Genomic DNA, 19457 nt, shown 5'->3' on the forward strand with positions numbered 1-19457 from the left:
TCGGGCACTTCATTTGAAGTTTGATTTTACAGAAAGCTCTTTGCATGATAATCAAGTCATGTCTGGCCATCATCTTCTGTTTCATCCTCTGACCGCTCTACCCTTAAAAAAAGGTTATGTGAGATCAGCCACGCTCCTGCAGAGATCCATTGAAAGTAAAACCCCATGTGAAATTATACTAGTATACAAGTTCAACACTAAAATCTTGCTGAAAAAGTATCAAAAACTACAGTACAGTGCAGTTTCTAAAATCTGAACTTTGTAATCTTGCTTTTGTTCTTTCTTTATTATCCTTTTTACATTTTCTAAAGGGAAACATTTGTTTTGCATTAAATAATCACAATTGCAAGAATTAAAATTGTGCCTCTTACTGGAAAGAAAGTACAAAAACAGTTTGATAATTATCACAAGCACAATGCATAAATTACCAAGATCCCTGGCTGTAAATAAGAACGTCTGATGACACAGGCATTTACATTTGCAATTAATATCAACTGTGAGGTAGTTACTCAGCTTGAAGCAAAACTGAGGGTGGTTAACGAAACCCTTGAGTGCAATGCAGTATGATAATGCTGTTAACCACTCTGCCATTTTATTCTATTGGATTTTACTCTGCTTTCATTTATTGATCTGCGCTCCCCTTGTTTTCTCTCTTCACATGATAATACTTGTGTCATCAAATGTTTTTTCTTACCAGAAAATTATAATTGTGCATTTTGTTAACCCATTCAGTGCTGCAATGTTGAGGTGAGGTAGCAAGGCACAGCAAAAAATTGCAGGATGTGACTAACGAGATCGTAAAAAAATATTTATTGGAAATTGATCATGCAGCAAGCCAGCGTGAATCCTCTGACGCGTTTCGTACCAGAGGTACTTTATCAAAGAGAGATTTCCCCTGATTAAAACAGCCCTTAAGTTGTGGTTCCTGGCTAGCACGTAACAAATACAGTAGGTGCTGAAAAAATATGGTCCTCCACGAACCGTGATACAAAGTATCGGCACACTATGCCAGAACCCACTACTAGAGGAACATACAAAGATGAAGCACATACTGTATAAAGCAGCAATCAACAACATTGTTAATAATCTGTGACAACATAACTAACTGTTTAAAACCATATTGATATTTGACCCCTGTCTAATTATACAAATAATAAATAGTATAATATATAGAATAAAAAGTGTTACCATGTGGTGCCTATTAAGTGACTATACTTAATGTGATAACAATATGTAACAAATAAATCTTATAACAAATACAACCATAAGAAATGTCTTTTGAATGTTAATCCCAATTAGTCTAATGCTGGTTAGTGGATCCAGATGGAGTTCAGCACATGAAAAACAAAAAATAAGCATACATAGTGTAATACTGTAAATATATAGCAAAATAATAAAATGTTAAAAGGAATGGTAAGTTCCTCAGAGATAGGAAATAGTCAAGATAGTAAGATGAAAAAAAATACATTTAATAATCAATAAAAATGAACGTAAAAATCGGCTCCACTCCTCACGCTGGCAAAAATTGCAGAGCCAAGCTGTCTGACGTCATCAACCCTTTCCCCTGCTTTCCGGACGCGGCAGCAGGGACTGTAGTTGTAGGGCTTGCGCCCGCACCACGGGTGCTGACCAGGACTTTGCTGCGATGTGTGTGCCTTGCCTTTACGTTTTTCAAATTATTGATTATATTTTGCGATTTTCTACTAAATCACTTGCCTCACCATCTGTTCGTATATCCCACGTGGGAGATGCGGGATTAGAGGATAGAGGAACAGAGTGAGAGTTCCCTGTGCCCCACCTTCCAGTTATCCGGCCCCTCTGCAGTACAGACTGGGGTATGAATACTGGACTGTGACAGATACCTCTTGATGTAATTGTACTTACACTAGGCCGTGTAAGTATTATTGATATATATTGATTCGAGTCTTTTTCCTCCCCCTCCGCCCTTGTTTTTCTAACCCTTGAGGTTTGACAACTGCTGTATCTATACCTCCTGCCTGGTGTGTAATATTTCTGAGGGGAGAGGAAACTGTTCTACTGCGGGAGATTACCTCCATACATATGGAGCCTACAGCAAATGGAGATGCTGTGTACCATGAAGTAAATGTTGCGTATATACCCCAGAAGCCTGTCCTGCTGTCCCCACAACCATCAGCAGACAACTCAGCATTCTGTGAGCCAACATGTCGCATGCACCTGGTAACAGGGGGATCTCCCAGAGGGTGGGGGAAACACTGTTACTTATGTTTATTGCATCCTTTATCGATATAGCATCATTGTATAGGGACTTTGTTTCACCTATTTTTTAATAAATGTGACCATATTAATATACTTATAAAATTTGTGCGCTCTTTTTTCTCCTTGCGATATATTAATGGATTCGGTTAATCCACATCAGAGCAGCATTTTTCTATAGTGCATGCTTCCCCTTGATCACAACATGTTTATGGTTTATTTATCTCATTAAATACACTTTTCATTTTTCACTAATATATGTATGTATGTGTATATGTGTGTGTATATATATGTGAATCAAATGGAACTATTACATAGTTACATAGTTACATAGTAGATGAGGTTGAACAAAGACGTAGGTCCATCAAGTTCAACCTATGCTAAATTTAGACAACAGATACTTTATCCTATATCTATACTTACTTATTGATCCAGAGGAAGGCAAACAAAAAACCCCATTAAGGGGAAAAATGTATTCCTTCCTGACTCCAAGAATTGGCAATCGGATTAATCCCTGGATCAACATCCTTCCCATGTATACTTATTTGGTATATCCCTGTATACCTTTCCCATCTAAAAAGATGTCCAACCTTTTTTTGAACAAATCTATTGTATCTGCCATCACAGTCTCCATAGGTAATGAATTCCACATTTTAACTGCCCTTACTGTTAAGAACCCTTTTCTTTGTTGCTGGTGAAATTTCCTTTCCTCCAACCTTAAGGGATGGCCCCCAGTCCTTTTTACTGCCCGTGGGATGAATAGTTCTTTTGAAAGCTCCTTGTATTGTCCCTGAATATATTTGTATATAGTTATCATATACTGTGTGCTCATTTTCATGTCTTAGACAGGTCTGCAACCCTGCCTTTCACCATTACCACCCAGCACACATGGTCCCCTATAAGCTAATGTTTGCTGCATTTCATAGCTTTGAGCACAGCATAACCAACCTCACACTGATGAGACCCATTAAGGTCTGTGGGTGAGTTTACCGGCTATGCATCTTAACCCAGGCTGTGCTCAATGCTGGGAAATTCAGCAAGCATAAGCTTATAGGGGACCAAGTTATATGGTTTTGAAGCAAAAGGTGGCACTGTGTGCTCATTTGCATGTCATTTCACAGAATCCCTTGCTGCAGTGGAAGCACTGTGTGCTGGGTGATAATGGTGAAAGGCAGGGTTGCAGACCTGTCTAAGACATGCAAATGAGCATACAGGAATATTTACAGTTGCTACTATATATGCTTTACTGTGGAGGGTTTTTGTCACTTTTTTACCCACCATAACTTAACTAAGTGTGGTGATATATATATGGATATAGATATATATGAATGCTGGTTCTTTTCTTTTATTTATTTTTATATATATATATATATATATATATATATATATATATATATATATATATATATATATATATATATATATATATATAAATTGAAAGATTCAACAGCGCCTGGGTGTGTACTAGCCCCACAGTAGACTCCTGACAACAAACAGACCACAACAAATGTTAGCACAGATGACCCGTATAAAACAATTGTAAAAATGTATTATTATAAAATATATATAGGAACTCAGATGGCGGTCATAAGTATTGATGGTGAGTGTGTGTAAAATATAAAAAAAAAATTTAAATTGTATATGTATAATTGTTGTGTGTTAAAAAATATATTGAATAAAAAATGATGAATGATGAACTATTATTGCAAAAAACACTGAAAAATATGATTATCAAAATATAATATGATTAGGTAAAATGTATTAACCAAAAAATGAAAATGTTAAAAAATAAAAAAACGTGTAAAAAATTAACTATAAAAATATATATATATGTGTTTTCCACAAAAAAAGTTGATGATTTTGTATGGAGATTACAACGTCCGAGCGGCTTGTTCTTTGGAGTCAGCAACCTCCCAGCAAATTCTATTGGAGAAACAAGAGAAAAAGCACCCGATCCATGTGTAAAATCTGGTAACAAAATTTTAATAACAAATCACAAGACAAATGCACACTCACAATTTGTCAATGCAAATTAAGCATTGTATGGGTAAACCCATGCGCCAACAAGTAGCTGCTCGCCGAATGTTTACTTCAGTACATCAGACCTCACTGCTACGGGTGCATCACAGTCAGATGTCCCTCTGGAAATTCAGGTATACAGTCTGTTGCTCCAGCATTAGATGCTGTGTGTGGCTCAGGGAACGTCCTCCCTCTCCTGGTAGCAGACGCTCAAGCAATTCCACCAAACGTAGCTCCTTGAAACCACGTGCCCTACGTGTACGCGTTTCTTCCCATTGACGGATACCCTGATGAAATCTGTCAATCGGAAGAAACGCGTACACGTAGGGCAATTTCTTACACTATGTTTTACTATAAATGCTAGCTCATTTCTCCCCTCACCACTCCCAAAAGAAGACAGTTTCACGTTGAAACGCATCGGAGTGGGAGTCTGCTGAGGGGGGCCCCTTCCTTCCTTCTCCTGATATGAGGCTCTGACTTACTCTTTTGCCCGTGATATCCCTACACTGAGTGGTGATGTATATTTCACATTGCTACTTGTACTATCCTTGTCCCCACTCCATGCAACCCTTCATGACGATTGTATGGTGATTATTCTTATGTGGATACACTTATTTTCAGTGTGGGTTCTCACTTCACAGGTGTGCTTCTACAGAGCTGTGTCATGTGCATGTCAGATCAGGTTTTATGTTTAGACCCTTACCTTTAGGTTCACAATGTTTGGTAGAGTTGAGCCCCCCTCATCTTTTAACTTTATCCCCTGTTTTAACTCACTTTAATAAAATTCTTTTGTTACACTTTATAGGTATGTCCGTGTACTTTTTATAAGGTTGCTTTCTCTGTTGGTTTAATATTATTTCAACCTTTAGCACCACTGTTTGAGTATGATTTATATTACTTATTGACAGTTACTGTGGACACCATTTACCTATAGTGTTGAGCGATATTTCTGTGTGTCTCATTATATATATATATATAAAACAAACACATCAACTATAAAGAGTCTTTATGTTATGTTAACCCAACCGGAAATGAATGACTGGTATACTAGAAGAGAGCAGAGACAGGTTAGATGGTGGTACAGGAATAGCAGACGTTATTGCCCATAATGCCAGTGGGGGCAATACCATGTTAGTCCTGCCACCTTCTTGCATGCAGCCTATTTTTAAACATTGGTTGCTTCTCCTGGGTGCAGTAAGGTCTGCTACATCTGTATCTCTTTTCCAACCTATATATACCAATCACAGGTTACCTTACTCTGTATAATTAGGGTGTCTAAGTTGCTAGCGTCAACTGTTACTATATATTTTGCTTTCTAAATGCAATTAAAAATGTTTTATTTATGTTTTATCTTTATTCAATAGTTAATTACAGAGGAGCTCACTATTGAGTGATAATGTGTTAAGCCTCTAGGGTAAAAGACGGTCAATACATAGTAAACACAGTCAGGGCCGCTGGCAGAGGGGGATAGCTGGGACTCCTGTCCTGGGCCTGGTGAATAAAGGGGCCCGGGCCCCCTACTGGCATGTAGCTAGATCCTCAGATGGGGTCTGCTAGAAGGTGTCTTGGGAGGTGCCTGTTGTAGCATGCTGTAGGCTGGTAGAAAGGAGTTTCTCCTGATAGGTTCATCTGTGGGAACCTTACAGCAGACACATCTGCAGGCCAAATCCATATATCTTTAACAGGCCCCTTTAATCCTCCCAGGCAGCAGGTAGACTCACTCGGCTCTTCTCTTTCTCCTTCCTCTCTCTCCCCATTCCTTCTCTCTCTTCCCCATCTCTCTCCTCCATCCCCCCCTCTATCTTTCTCGTCTCTTTCCCCTCCCCCTTCCTCTTCTCCCTACTATTTCCTCCCTATCTCTTCCTTTCCCCTCTCCTCCCTCTCATCGTCCCTCTCTCTCCTTCCCCATATCTCTTCCCACTCTTTCTCCCCCTCTCTGTCCACCCCACCCTTTTTCTCTCCCTTTTCTCCTCTCCCTAATCTCTCCTTACCTCTCACATGCCCAGAACTATACCCCCATGGCCCTATCTCCTTCCCACCCTTACCCAACCCCCACATGCCCATATCTTGTTCTCCCCCTCATAGACCTCCATTATTCTTTGGCATGGGTGGGATTAATGGGGAGAGATGAATGATTAACGGGAGCCCTGCTCCTTTAATATGTCTTTGGCCCCAAGATTTCTGTTGGCGGCCCTGAACACAGTACCTGCTTTCCCTCTTTAAGGAAATCCAGGATTAAAAAAAACTCACAGAAAAAATGAAGGTCTGCTATGTCCCTTGTAGCGCTCCACAGGGTATACACTTGCAAGAAATGCTGGAGTCCTAGAGGTGAAATGTTTGCTAACCATAAAGCAAATACAAATATATTAAAAACAAAAGAGCTGCAGTACCTTCTTAATTAAATTTAATCTTAAAGACTGTTCCCAAATCACAAGGTGAACACAGAGGAATAGTTGAAAAATATATTGATTTATTGATGCCAAAGGATGCACGAAATGCATCTGTACGGATACAATTTACAGCAAAAAAAAAAAAGATGTGTTTTTTACACAATAAGGTTATGGTGTGTAGGAAAGTGATAACAACCCTGTATTGTACCAATTCAAGAGCACCCACAATTTTATTAGAATCCATGTCCCTGCTTGTATTTGTCACTGTTCAACTAAACAACTGATTTTATCCTTTCCCACCCCAACTATTGTAATTAACCTTCTAATTACCCTAGTCCCTCTCAACTTCCTCACCAGCAACCTATAGGAACTGCTACAGCTAACTTAGTAACTCTATCACTTGGATCAGTCTCTGTCTTACTCCTACTTAATTTTAAAGGTTGTCTTTCAGTAAAATGGGGAAAAACAGTGTTTGAGCTTCAAATGAAGATATAACAGGGATAAATAATATTATCAGTGGGAGGAATAGAGGAGTCCCACTGTTTTAACTCTCTCAGCACCTGATGAAAGACCACAAGGGTTCGAAAGGTGGTAACATATCAATTACTTGGTCCAATAAAAAAGTTTCTTACCACCTACTCCCTCTACCTTCTTTGTTACTACGGATGTAGTCCTATGGTTTGTCACTGCACCCCTGTGCATTCCTTGCGGGTGCCTCTCCCACTGTCATGATCTCCCTCTCATCCAGTTCTTTTCTTTGTCCACCGGGTGTGCTGCTGTTTTCCTTCTGCTCTGGGGTTCCTCTGTCTGTCTCCTTGTTGCTCCTTGAAGGAAAACCTTATTCCTCGCCTAGGCTTCAGAACTGAAAGGAACCTTTCCTCTGCCAAAGGAGCTGAAGGCCTTGTGACTGGATACACAATCTGCACCGTTTGCAGCAGACTTACCGGGAAGCTTCCACGCCCTGTCACTTGTTATCTCCGATCTTTGTTGAACTTACAGGCCCGGGAATACGAAAGAAATGAAACGTAACGCAAGCCAGGTTTCAAATCCTTTGTCTCAATTTATTACTCATAGGGTAATGACTTTTATACAGGAAAAAGAAGATATTGGTTAGAGGCGTAACATAGGCGTAACATAGGCGTAACCTGGGTGTGTCTTGGGTGTAGCTTTGATTAGAGGCATGATTTAGGGGCAGGACATATAAGTGGCATGATTTTGGGACGTGTCTCTCCCAATACAAGCAATGTCTGAATACATAGCTTATTCATTGTCTGTTATCAAAAGAGACCTTGAATCTTTCGCAACTAATTATACTATTTTGCGTCTTTCAGAGAACCAGTCTATTATATTCTGACTAAAAGAGCAGGAGACTAACAATATAAACAGTATCTTAGTAATATCCTGAGCAGGAAGAAAGGAAATGTAATTTGGCAGAAACTGAGTGCATTAGGAATTATATTTCAGCAAAAGGCTGACTACAGAATCTTAACTAGTTATAAACAGACAACATGGATGCTTAACACAAATGCAGATTCTGACCTGACATACTGGTCCTAACAATTCCCTCCTTTTTGTTCTCTAAAAGAACAAATACCCTTACTTGGTACTCTTCTCTATGACTATGGCCTTGTAGTGACCAATAGATATATATATATATATATATATATATATATATATATATATATATATATATATATATATATATATCATTAAATATTTCTATAGATTAGAAAATGGCTTACATCTCAATATGTCACATAATTTAAGGGTCAGCTATTTGTGAGAATTGGTGTGGGCTAATTTCTGCTAAGAGCGACTTCATAAACATTCTTCTTGCACGCATCTTTCATACTGCATTTACTCAGAATGGCAGAACGGACCAAGATGGCTGCTATGGTCAAAATGGATGACTTGTGATCCTTTCCTTGTGGTTTACTTACGGCCCTTGGTGACCTCCCACCTTCCTCATATCCAGTCTTCTCAGTCCCCCCATATCCTTAAGAGACAGTCTATTTAAAGAACAGAACAGTTAACCATTTCATAGTCCTGATGAACCAAGATATCCAAGTTGTGCATAACTTCATTCCTTTCTTTTCCGGACATTATATCAGCCCAGTTGATTTCTTCTTCAGTCTCTTCTTCTGGGGGACTGGCGACATCATCACCGCAGAGAGGCATATCATCGGTGGGGGTTGCAACGCACTTCTGGATCAGAGTTTTGCTATACTTAATACATAGAGAGTAATGAGTAGGACAAACACACACATACAAAAACATTTGCTAGCTTCGCTCAAAGCAAATCAATCCAGCCACCAAGTCCCCATGGTCCCTAAATCCTGGATAAATACACAACATTGCGCTTTAACTAGGACGCATACATGCCCCTCCGTTTGAGGCTAAAATATAGTCTAGAGCTATTTTATTCTGCAGAGCCATTAATTTAAACTAAACCTATTCTTGGTTAAGTGAATAAATGTCTGTGGTTGTATGATTGAGGATATCACTGTAAAACTGCAAAAATTCCCCGAAACTTATTCTTCCCATAGACTACTTTTTAGCACATATGTATTGGGTGTCTCTCTTCTGTTTCCAACTCTACCTGTGAGCAATTAACATAACCGTGTGTTTGACTGATAAAACATTCTCCCACCGGGATATCATTCTGCAGGGAGATTCCATTAACCTATAAATCCAAACAAAATAAACAGAGTTAAACAAATAATACCTTATACAGGCATACCCGCATTAACGTACGCAATGGGACCGGAGCATGTATGTAAAGGGAAAATGTACTTAAAGTGAAGCACTCCCTTTTTTCCCCTTATCGATGCATGTACTGTACTGCAATCAACCTATACGTGCATAACTGATGAAAATAACGCAATTTGTAACAGGCTCTAGAAGTCTCCCCGCTTGCACACAGCTTCGGTACAGGTAGGGATCTGGTATAGCTGTTCAGGACATGCTGACAGGCGCATGTGTGAGCTGCCGTTTGCCTATTGGGCGATATGTACTTACTCGCGAGTGTACTTAAAGTGAGTGCCCTTAAACCGGGGTATGCCTGTACTATTTTGTCATCCTTATGGGACGCCACTTATACAAACATAATGGAGCATACATTGTAATTGAAAAATAATAAAAACCTGTAAAAATAAAAAGTTCAAAGTTCGTGGGTTGAGGCATGGACTTTTTTTCACCTTTGACCTTTCTCCCTTGATGATTAGTGGTCAGAGAGTATTGTGTCCATCAAAATACTAATTTCCAGGCGCTATGTCTTTGTCTTTATTAGCTGTTTGTGCCTAGGCTGGCACTATTTTGACGTGCGTGATGTGTATCCATGATGATAAGCAAATTTTTACTGCAATGCTAGTGATGAGTAGTATTTAAATGAACTTTTCATCTGGGATGAAGAGCGTGCTTGCGTAGACCATTAACCCATCTCGCGTAGGTGCACTTTCAGCTTTAACCTGTGCCTAGAGAGACTCAAAAATATATATTAGTTGCATGCAATACTTACTAATTGTTTTATAACCAATAACATGGTCCTTTATTCGTTACTTTGAACTACTGATGGTCATAACTCATCCCATAAGTGTCTCATAGGGAGAGAATTTATACCTAGAAATAAATTATTGTATTAATATGGTTACTACTATTATTAGCATCCGCATATAAACATAGATATCCCCTATTAACGCTCCTCAAATTTTAAACTAAGAAACCAATGTGGACTTGACTGTGCTACAATCCAAGTTCCTAAAACTTGGTACCTCAGCCTGTGCCAAACCAATTGCTTCCATAATCAACTCTATCCTGCAGGCCGTATCCCTAAAACCTGGAAAACTCGCCCCACAAATCAAGCATCCCAACAGCCTGCACTCATGGCTATTGTCCCACACCCACAGTCACTCCTGGCTTTCACCTCAAACACTCCACTGTAACTATTCTGCTAAAAATGTGAAATGCCCAGTTCACTTATGCAACTGCACTTGAAATTATATATCCCCTGTCCTTTAACTCTATGTCCAGGACATACCCAAAAACGAATAAATGGTTACAAAACTATAAATTTGGCAGATATGATATATCCCTCAACATTGGGACAGCTTGCTACCTGCTTTGCTGTGACATCTGCAAAGGTATTATTATTTTTTACCCAGGGCCTGTCAGCCCTGTTAGTATGGCAGAAACCTTTATTACTGCAAGAGCCCTTGGAGTTAACAATGCTTCAAATAAATTCTGAACCTGCTGTGCATTGTGTATTATTTACAACATATCAAGTTCTGGATCCTGTATAGGAATCTCAGAGAGTCCTTCAATAACCTATGTATCTCCCCTCTTTTGTTCATATATTATCTATATGAACAAAAATACAAAAATAGTTATGAAAACAGGTTGCTTGATATATTGCAAAATTAAACTGGTAAATAGATTTGTATGTGTAGCGACTATAAAAATATTTACTGCTCGTGTTAAAAGAAAAAGCCTGCAGTAGGTCTTTTAACAACTGTGGCATTAACAATAGGGAACCTGTAAATATAAGAAAAATCCTGAACAAGTGATTTCCTTTTAAAATAGACAAATAATTTTGAACTCTTTGCAAAGTGCTGAGCTCACGGCCAGCATTAACTTTTAAAGACACTCTGACTTTAAAAAAAAGAAAAAAAATAATTTTCAAAGCGCTTTTTTTTTTTTTTTCTTTCTGGGCAAACAGCCAGTTAGTTGTTCCAGGCTTTTCGCCAGAAACCTCAAAGTACGGATAGCAGATAACGGGTTTCGCTGTCTTATTAATGCCTCGCGCAGGGGATTGGAACATTGCATTTTGTATGGCCATTCAAAAATTAAATAACGGGAATATTTCAAATTACTTATAAATATCAAGTCTATGCCTACAAGAGCATGCAACATTCTTCCACTCATTCCACTGAATGCCTTCTGAAAGAAATCTCGTATTCCTGCAAACTTCCATCAATACAATTTTATGCTATCCCGTTTCAACTCTGCCCTCTCTTAAACTAAAACAAAATCTCTTCAAACATGCAACAGTTATACCATGACTAAAAAACACATCAAGTTTGACCCTACCTGTATGGCTTCTACACTGCTTATTCAACGGAGACAATTCTCACTAAAATAACTGATGACCTCCATGCTGCTAAAGACAGATATCATTACACTCTGCTCATATTACTCAACCTCTCTGCAGCATTTGCCACCACGGACACCCTCCTTTGAAGCGCTATGCACATTAATGGCGCTATATACATATATAATACAATATATAATTCAAACAGTGTTTGGGAGCTTTTACCAGCATTTTTAAACAAGAACATTCCCAAACATTTCTTAATCCTGTAGAAATAAAATTGAAATGTGTTATCTTACTGCTTACACACAATACAGGACACACAACACAAAAACATCTCTCATACACAGCCAGCTTCACAGAAATACAGGAAATATGGAGAACAAAAAGCGCACTAGCAAAAACGGAACAGGAAGGACCCAGAACCAAAAATAAATTAAAAGGGCACTTTAATGTGACAAAAGACCCATCCAACGCGTTTCGAACGTCACAGCGTTCTTTTTCAAGGAAACCTGCCGATGAGACTGAGGGTGAGTGGGCTTGTACCATCTACCACCTGTCTTCAGGAGGATAGTATCCATACTATTGCATATTAAGTACTATTTCATACTCTTTTTATACCTTGGTTTAGTGGTTTGGCTTACTTCATTTCATCATACCTGCATTAGAGCGCTTTAGCCTATTTTTTCTAGCTTCACAGAAATAAACAGATAATAAAACAGTTCTACATTACCTTATTCTCACAAATAAACTGCTTAAGCACAGAGCTAATTAATTTTAATGTGAATGCTTCCCATTCTTTAAACTGTAAAGGAGAGGATGTGCCCCTCCTTTCGTTAAGATAGAAATACCGCAAACAAAAAAAAATGTCTCCAGTTTAAAAAGTATCCGCCTGGCCAGGATGAATAAACCTTTCAAACTAGAACCAGGGACAGAGCTGAATATACTCCCTTTTTGTTGTGAGGTATTTCTCTCCTATATTCGGTGTACACCTTTTAAAACCTTTTAAAATTTAGATTTCATCATGAGCAACTAATATTCATATTTTTTTTGTAATTATCTGCAAATTCATGGATGGCGACCTATACACACACACATTATAATCAGCATGACCCACAGTATCTTTCACACAAGAAATCATTCAGGAAAAAATTCATCAGGGTTACAAACAAACTCTTTTACATAACGTAGCGTGTTTTTTTTTTTTCAGAGTCTTGCACTCTGAGCCCCCACGGGCGAAGCAACACTTCCCTGCTTCTGACTCTGATAGTGCCACACTTTCTGCCAATGACCAAAACCACCACAATTAAAACAGACACCATTATTCTGAGCTATTCTTCCTGATTGATTGATTTCTGGGACCAGCATAAACTATTAGTAGCTTATAGAAAAACAGCATAATTATGACAAATAATTGCAGATAAATAATAATACAATACTTATACTTACACAATATACAATGGTTGTTCACCAAGATCAGAGATAACAGTTCAGTCGTGCACAAAATTTTCTGGACTCTAACCAAAATTTTTGTTAAAGGGCCTCTAACCCAATCTTCAGTCACAATTTAGGTCTTTTAAATTCCCAGAGGGGGTGAAGCATCATAGATAAAAATTTACATATATACTCACCACCTTTGTGAATTTCCCCACTTCTGGACGCCAAAATTGAAGGAAAACCTTTTTCCTCGCCTAGGCTTCAGAACCGAAAGAAACATTTCCTCTGCCAAAGGAGCTGAAGGCCTTGTGACTGGATACACAATCTGCACCGTTTGCAGCAGACTTCCCGGGAAGCTTCCATGCCCTGTCACTTGTTATCTCCGATCTTTGTTGAACTTACAGGCCCGGGAATACGAAAGAAATAAAATGTAACGCAAGCCAGGTTTCAAATCCTTTGTCTCAATTTATTACTCATAGGGTAATGACTTTTATACAGGAAAAAGAAGATATTGGTTAGAGGCGTAACATAGGTGTAACATAGGCGTAACCTGGGTGTGTCTTGGGCGTAGCTTTGATTAGAGGCGTGATTTAGGGGCAGGACATATAAGTGGCATGATTTTGGGACGTGTCTCTCCCAATACAAGCAATGTCTGAATACATAGCTTATTCATTGTCTGTTATCAAAAGAGACCTCGAATCTTTAGCAACTAATTATACTATTTTGCGTCTTTCAGAGAACCAGTCTATTATATTCTGACTAAAAGAGCAGGAGACTAACAATATAAAATGTATCATAGCAATATCCTGAGCAGGAAGAAAGGAAATGTAATTTGGCAGAAACTGAGTGCATTAGGAATTATATTTCAGCAAAAGGCTGACTACGGAATCTTAACTAGTTATAAACAGACAACATGGATGCTTAACACAAATGCAGATTCTGGGCTGACATACTGGTCCTAACACTTCTGTCCTTATAGTTTCTTGTTTCCTGTTCCTCCCTTGCCTTTGTTTTGTGTCCAGACTCCCTCTGCCCTTATCTGTTTATGTTCCTGTTTTGAGTCCTGTTCATATTAAAGGCCCATGCTATTGAACTAGATTGCCCAGTCTGTTTACTGCTAGCAAGTCCAAGTCCTGTCCCTGCTCCTTAGTCTCAGTTCCTGCTCCCTTGGCCTGCTTCTGCCTGAAACCACAATGATACTGCTTGCTTCCTGCCATCAAACCCTGCTTATGACCCTGACAATCCTGATTGCTGCCTGTCACCGAACCCTGCTTGTGACCACGACGATCTTGCTTGCTGCCTGTCCCCGAACCCTGCTTGTGACCCCAAAAATCCCTGCCTGCTCCCCGCTGTTCTGGCCACCGAGGTCCTGCCCACTCCAAGAGTCTCCCCTTGACACCCACACGCATTTAACGTTTGTTCGTGTTTGTAGCCGATGTGACAGAGGGCTGAAAATTGAATTTTAGCATTGTTTGCTATACCGGCAAGAGACGATAGTGGGTGATTACATTTAGATTGTGAAGACACAATAGCATGCTATGTAACCCGTCTCTTATTCCAGTTCATTTTTGCTTGATCTGATATCACACAGTATCATGCTGTATGTAATGATATTGAAATGATATGTAAAATGTAAAAACTAGAGAAGACCAAAAAGTAATTTTAGAGAAATACATACTTTATTTGATAGCAACGTTTACATGAATAATGCAATAATACAAATGTCTTGGCTCTTCCAAATGTACAATGTTGTTCTTTATTCATCTTCTTCGACCCGGCTGGCTCTTGGATGTCTTAGCCTGTAAGGAGAGAATATTCAATATTAATAATCGCACATACAGCAGTGTGCTGTGCATGCTTGTCGCTGTGGAACCTGGTGGAAACGCATATTGTATTATGTCTTTATTTATATAGCGTCATTAATGTACATAGCGCTTCACAGTAGTAATACGCGACAATCATATAAATAACAAATAATATAAACAACAGGTCATGGGAGTAAGTGCTTCAGACATAAAAGTAAAATTTAGGAAGAGGAGTCCCTGCTCCGAGGAGCTTATAATCTAATTGGTAGGCAAGAAGAACATACAGAGGCAGTGGGAAGGCATTCTGATAAGTGTGTCTGCAGGTGGCCAACCTTAATGTAACATGCGTATACTGCTGCGGCCCATTTTATTCTAAAACATCGCCGCATTTTTCCTGGATTTTTTCTCGAATGCGACGCACTTCACCGGGTGCATGCCGCATTCATGTTGCGTTCTCAGCCGTGGGTCATGCGCGGGTAATGCGTTTATTGAGATTGGTTCGGATTTAATAGGTTGCAATTCTTCGCATGTCCGCCAGATGGCAGATATTCATGAAGTGTAATGCGCATGCGCTTCAGTAATGTGTCGACTTGCAGGTGTTTCGTTTAAAAAATATAAACAACAAAACAGGTAGCGCTAATCGCAATGGATGTAGTGTAGTATCTAGTACCTTATACAAATTATTAAACCATATATAAGGGGCTGCCTGGGACACAAAACCTGACCCCCTGGTCAGGATAACAGTATGGACAAGGGATAGTTCCGTGGGCGCCTATATAATCAACTACTATCAAAGGATATATGAAAGCCAAGCCTGTTGGCTGTGAAGAAATGTGGATCCTCACGATGGGCTTGAAAAACCTGAAACAGTATGCTGATGTTTTCCGACCGTACAGTATACAATACTTTTTTATATACAGTATACTGTGTAATAAACCTGAAAAAATTAAAAAGTATGCATTTATTCTACATGTATTACAGTACATACAGTATGTGTCTTCTATACAGTACCAGTACATACTGTACAGTATAGTATGTGTCTTCTATTTTTTTTTAATACTCTTGTGATGTGCAGTACTGAGCATGCCTACAGTATACAGTACAGTATGCCTGAACAGTAGTGTACATTCTAGAAACACTGTATTTTGTTACAGTATCAAAGGAGACAATGGAACAATTTAAAACAAATCAACATGTTCTTTTATTGTGGAGTAAGTATAAAAACATTTATTTACAAATACTGTACAATGTTAAAACATTTTAAGTGCACAGCAATTCAAAACATCAACAGGTGTATGGTTTACTGCAAGTGGAAACATTTATTTACAGAAAGTAAAAACATTTACAGTCAGTCAGTATGGTTTACAGTCACATGTTATTAAAAAAAATTCTTTATTCATAAAATATACAAAACGGAACATCTCCTTTATTAAAGAACGGCAAGTCAAAACATTTACAGTGGGATGGTGTGCAGAACAGTCAGTCAGGCCTGCACCACTACAGTCCTCGAGGGCAGCAAACAGGCCCGGTTTTAAGGACAACCTTGAAAACCGTGCCTGTTTGCGGCTCTCGGGAACTGGAACAAAACATTTACCAAACATTTTCAACAGTTGAACACTCACTCAAATGCGTACCTCACCAGATTGTCCTTCCATGGCTGCTGCCTTGCATGGCGCAAGACGCCATTAAAGCTGTCTCGAACGCCTTTCATTACAGGATCTGTAATTGAAAAAAAGGCCGCAATTCCTCCAGAATGGTCTTTCTTACAGCATCGACACACTTTATTCGAGCAAATGCCCAGTTTGTAGCTGGCAGATACCTGGAATGCGCCGCACCTCACCTCTGACAAGCCCCGTTGCGTTTGCCTTCCCAGCCACGGTTCATGCCTGGCTGACGGGGGCCTGATCTGTTAAATGATAATGATCAGGATTTAATAGGCTGCAATGCTTCGCGTGTCCACCAGATGGCATAAATTCATGAATTGTAATGCAGTATATATATATATATATATATATATATACACAGTACTGTATATACACAGTATATATATATATATATACTGTATAACAACAACCCCTATAAGCCCTAACATACAGTACTGTACACATACAGTACTGTATATGCACATACATACATGATACTACTGTATGGGCGGCGGGGGCGAGATGTGTTTGCAGCAGAGAGAGATCCGCTGCTCTCTCTCTGCGCAAACATCGGCATATTAAAAATTATTTTAAATACATTTTTATTGATAGTGTAGATGTGCAGGGGGTCTCCGGAGCTGAACTGCATTGGTTTCAGGTCTGGGGACCCCCTGCTCCCCGAGATACAGCCCCCTTTAGGGGGTGCCGGTATCCCTCTGTTTGGTTTAAAGGGCCCGACCACGTGATCGCGGCCTGTAAACCAAGCAGAGCAGAGGGATACCGGCACCCCCTAAAGGGGCCTGTATCTCGGGGAGCAGGGGGTCCACAGACCTGAAACCAGTGCGGTTCTGCTCTGGAGACCCTCTGCACATGTACAGTATCAATAAAACACATACAGTATACAGTATAAATAAACACTCGTTCTTTACCTTAGCGGCTATGCGCTATGGTAAAGAAGCAGCATTTCTGTATTTTAATAATATTGTACAGTGAGCAGGGGGTTCCCTGAGCCAGAAATTAATGCTCAGGGACCCCCCCTGCTCCTGCTCAATATTATTAAAAATACAGAAATGCTGCTTCATTACCATAGCGGATAGCCGCTAAGGCAATGAAGGGGTTAACCCAATGTGCCCGCTTTATTGTGGGTAGTGGGAATGGGTGAGGGGGGTATTTGGCCCTTGGTGTGAGTTTAGGACTTGCGGGGGGTTGCGGGTGCACTTAACCCCTTCACGACCGTAGCAGTTAATACCGCTACGGTCATGAAGGGGTTAAGCCCTCCTGCTACCCCCCCGCAAGCCCTAAACAAGCACCGTTGGGGCTAATACCCCATTCACCCACCCCCGCTACCCACAATAAAAACAATACACACACACAGCAGCCGCCAAAAAATAAATAAATAACTCTAAATAAATAAATAAATGACAATAAATACATTTGAAATACATTTTTATTGATAGTGTACATGTGCAGGGGGTCTCCAGAGCTGAACCGCGTTGGTTTCAGGTCTGGGGACCCCCTGCTCCCCGAGATACAGCCCCCTTTAGGGGGTGCCGGTATCCCTCTGCTTGGTTTAAAGGGCCCGACCACGTGATCGCAGCCTGTAAACCAAGCAGAGCAGAGGGATACCGGCACCCCCTAAAGGGGCCTGTATCTCGGGGAGCAGGGGGTCCACAGACCTGAAACCAGTGCGGTTCTGCTCTGGAGACCCTCTGCACATGTACAGTATCAATAAAACACATACAGTATACAGTATAAATAAACACTCGTTCTTTACCTTAGCGGCTATGCGCTATGGTAAAGAAGCAGCATTTCTGTATTTTAATAATATTGTACAGTGAGCAGGGGGTTCCCTGAGCCAGAAATTAATGCTCAGGGACCCCCCCTGCTCCTGCTCAATATTATTAAAAATACAGAAATGCTGCTTCATTATCATAGCGGATAGCCGCTAAGGCAATGAAGGGGTTAACCCACCGTGCCCGCTTTATTGTGGGTAGTGGGTATGGGTGAGGGGGGTATTTGGCCCTTGGTGTGAGTTTAGGACTTGCGGGGGGGTTGCGGGTGCACTTAACCCCTTCACGACCGTAGCAGTTAATACCGCTACGGTAATGAAGGGGTTAAGCCCTCCCGCTACCCCCCCGCAAGCCCTAAACAAGCACCGTTGGGGCTAATACCCCATTCACCCACCCCCGCTACCCACAATAAAAAAAAATGATGACATCAAATGATCACATGGTATGGTAGCCAATCAGAGCGTGGGAACTCCATCCCTACTCTGATTGGCTACCATACCATGTGAGGGCGGCCATGTGCCTTTTCATGACGTCATCTTAAAGGCAATTGAAGCAAAGCCATTCTGATTGGCTGTGCTTTCATTCCCTTTAAGTGACGTCATCATTTTTTTTTTGTCGGCCAAAACACATGGTTTTCATGGTCCAATCAGGACCGTGGGAACCATGACGCAAAATGTGACGTCATAGGCCTTTAAAAGCCTATGTCGTCTCATTTTGAAGCCAGACGCCGCGGAGGAAGGACCTCCAGCCAAGAAAGAAGACCAGGGCGTGGCCGCAGATGGGGAGAAGACCCCGCCCCGCTGGAAGGAGATAGAAGAAAGAAGAACACAGATGAAGATAAAGATGGATTACAGATAGAAGACCCGTGGATTGGTTTGAAATTTTAGTTTAATGTTTATTATTTTCTGGTTTATTATTTTATGGGTTCCTGATCGTGGATTGGTTCGTGAGTAAGCTGTGCAACGGGAGTCGGTGGGAGAAAGTAATGGTAAGTGAACTACAGTAAAGAAATGTATTTTATTTAACTTGTTAATTTTTTCAAAAGGTTTTTT

The sequence above is a fragment of the Ascaphus truei genome, chromosome 5 (assembly GCF_040206685.1).
Source record: "Ascaphus truei isolate aAscTru1 chromosome 5, aAscTru1.hap1, whole genome shotgun sequence".
Taxonomy (NCBI): Eukaryota; Metazoa; Chordata; class Amphibia; order Anura; family Ascaphidae; genus Ascaphus; species Ascaphus truei.